Below are 3603 nucleotides of genomic sequence, written 5' to 3'. Positions count from 1 at the left end.
CTTTAGCTTTTGGACCAAGGCTGTATTTATAACCTTGGTCGGGGCACCTGGAAGGGTTCCAGGCGTCTGGAGTGGGATAGAATTCTATCCCCAACGCGTCGGTCAAAGTTCACGTCAAATATGATAATATTTGAGTTCCGAGCGTCTGGAAAGGTTACAGGCGCCCAGACCCACAAAGTCAACTTGGTTGACTTTTTTGGTCTGGGTCCTCTGCTCCAATTCTGCTCGCCTCGGTCTCGGTCTTCCACCCCAGCTCCACTCGCTTGGGTGATTTAGGTCATCCAGAATAGGGTTCACCCGAACCCAATTTCTAATTTTTTCCTCGAGCAAGCTTCCACTCCGGCATCTCATCTCTCGAATGTCGTGAACGTTCTTTTCGTCCACCGGTGTACTCTTCCGCAGCCTTTTTATCCCTCGGATGCACCGAGTCCGTCGGCTTCCTTCCCATGTCATCCTTCTCACTAGCTGCGTCTTCTGCTCGACTTCCTATGCTGCTAAGCTCTTGCACACTTAGACACAGAGATCAAAATCAAACATAACCTAAACTAACTTGGTTGATCACATCAAAATAACCACGAGGTTCAACAATCTCCCTCTTTTTGATGTGCATCAACCCAAGTTCAAGTTAGGGAAAAAAACAAACAAGTAGTAATGAAATTGCAAATAAAATATTTTAAGTATAAAGTTTGCAATAAAAGGAATTGCAACACTAAAGATAAACAGACTTATCAAAATTTTTAGAAAAATCCTAACTCCCCCTACTTCCCCTAAACTTATATCTATTGCTCCTCCTTTGATCACATCAAAAAGAATAGGGTAAACAAAATGGGAATTTTTAAAATTCAAAAGAAATTTAAAATAATTTCTAAATTTTTTTAATAGTTGACAAACATTTAAAGTATTTATCTTAATTAATTTCACAAGTTTATCAGTTTGCCAATTAAATATTCAATTCAATAATCATCTTCTAGGCTTTTGCGAGGCACTGGATCTTCTTGGTTATTGGATCATCAACCACTTCTAGACAAAGTCTTTTAAATAATTAAAACATTTAATTTGTCTGAAAGCCTTAAATCAATTTTTTTTTTAATCTAATTAGTAAGACTTTGGAACCCAATATAGGTTCCTTCCTACTGGGTTAATCAAAAATTTAGGAGGAATATAATTTTTTAAAATTTTTCTAATTTGACTTTGGTGATGTCTAATATACCAGTTTAACCTGCCATGAATACTAAGTTTTAATTTTTTTAAAGTTATTTGTGTTTAGACATGTATCTTTTTTTAAGCCGTCAATTTGCAGTTTTAATTTATCATTTTCTTCCTTTAATTTGTTAAATAATTTCAAGGGGCATGTTTTTCCTAAGTTTAATTTTAACTCAGTATTTTCATTTTCTAATTTAACTAAATCTTTAAAAAGGATCTTAATAAACTGAAAGGACTGCTTGGGAGACAGAGCACGTACCTTATTTACCTCAATTTCTGATGCTCCTCCTTTATTGTAGCTTTCTTATGATGATCCTCTCCTTTCATCTATGCTCATCTCTGAGATGGTCTCATCTTCTTCTTGATAGAATGTTGTTAGGGCTAGTCCGGCGTATGCTTTGATTTCATTTTCGGAGGATGATGACTCGTCCCACGTGTCTTTGAGATTATGTTTGGGTCGAGCTGGCTTCTTATTCTTTTCTTTTTCCTTGTCCCTTTTCTTTAATTTTGGACAGTCATCCTTAATGTGCCCTTCTTCATTGCAGTTGTAGCATCGAACCTCCTTTTGTTTCGATAATCTCTCTTTGTCTGCAATTTAAACTTATTAGACCGAATAAATTTATTGAATTTTTTTACCATAAGGGTTGCTTTATTTTCATCAATTGATTCGTCGGAGTCTGAATCGTTTGTTCTTGCCTTCAGGGCAACGCTCTCACTCGATCCTTTTCTTTAACCTGCACACCGAGATTCGTGTAATTCAAAAGTAGAGAAAAGACTTTCTAAAGTACTTACCTCGATATCCTTGAATATATAGTAGGAGTCTACTATAGATATCCATTCAGGTGTTCTTGGGAACGCATTTAAAGTATACCGTTGTGTGTCTCGATTCGTTACCGTTTCTTCGAGATTTGTTAGTCCGGTGATCAGATCCTTGATTTTTCCGTGTAATTGTGCTACTGACTCTCCTTCTTCTATCCGGAGGTTTGTTAGTTGATTTCGGAAAACGTCTCGTCTCGTGAGCTTTGTTTCAGAAGTTCCTTCGTGAAACTCCAAGAACTTCTCCCAAAGCTCCTTAGCTGAGTCATAATCTCCAATTTGATTTACTTCCTAGGGTGGAAGCACGCTCAGCAGGTGGAACTCGGCTCGCCCGTTCGCTACAGAATCTGCTTGTTCCTTCTTGGTCTATTAATATTTTCCTTTTTCTTCTCCTTGGGGGGTTTTTGGAGCTACAAAATCATATTTAATTATTAACAATATTTCAAAATCGGTTTTGAAAAATACCTCCATTCATTTCTTCCACAACGTAAATTCTCCTTCGAATTTTGGTAGATAGATAGTTGGTCTGGTCATCGTCTTGATCTTGATTCTTCAGTTGCCAGTTAATCCTTCTGAGGTGATTAGACTCTGACACCACTTATTGGGTTCGTTGGCAACCGGCTAGAGGGGGGATGAATAGCCCCTGCACAAAACAAACAAAAATATCTTCCTCGTCTTATAACTTAAATGAACACTTGCATTAATAATAAAAGATAAACTGAAAAAGAAAGAGGCACCGAAATTTAATTGGTTACAACCGGGGAGGTTGTTAATCCAAAGAAGTTGAATCGCACTAAATTCTCCTTCAAGCAGAGATGTCTCTTTACAACAATAACAACTCAAAAAAGAAGAAGCTAAACAAAACAGAAAAGCTCACAAGTGTTGTTTAGGTAATTGCTTGTTATTCTTTAGCTTCTGGACTAAGGCTGTATTTATAACCTTGGTCCGGGAGCTTGGAAGGGTTTCAGACACCTGGAGTGGGATATAATTCTATCCCCGACACGTCGATCAAAGTCCACGTCGAATATGATAATATTTGAGTTCCTGGCGCCCAGACCCACAAAGTCAGCCTGGTTGACTTTTTCGGTCTGGGCCCTCTGCTCCGGTTTTGCTCGCCTTGGTCAGGGTCTTCCGCTTCGGCTCTGCTCGTTTGGATGATTTAGGTCATCCAGAATAGGGCTCACCCGAACCCAATTTCCGGTCTTCTCTGTTGGGACCTTGACGATCGCTAGAGGGGGTGAATAGCGTCTTACCCAACTCGTCGCTTCATATGCTTGTTAGTGCACAGTGAAAATAAAAATACTAACAAACAAAAGGAAAGCTAACCCTAGAAAACAATAAACAAGAAGCAAACCCAATGACACGTTGTGTAACGTGGTTCGGAGATGAAGCTCCTACTCCACGACTGTCCGTAAGGTGGACGATCCTGATCTGTCGGTGGATGACTCCCCGAAAAACCTCCGGCTAGCTCGTGTAGCTCCTTGTGAGTGGAGAAACCTCGCCATAACCTTGTACAAACACGCTAGATCACTTGGGCACTAAGAGACTCTAATTAGGGTTAACCACCAGTAATTTCGTCAACTT

The sequence above is a fragment of the Zingiber officinale genome, chromosome 10B (assembly GCF_018446385.1).
Source record: "Zingiber officinale cultivar Zhangliang chromosome 10B, Zo_v1.1, whole genome shotgun sequence".
In the NCBI taxonomy this organism is placed as follows: domain Eukaryota; kingdom Viridiplantae; phylum Streptophyta; class Magnoliopsida; order Zingiberales; family Zingiberaceae; genus Zingiber; species Zingiber officinale.
Note: the sequence above shows the minus strand (reverse complement) of the source record.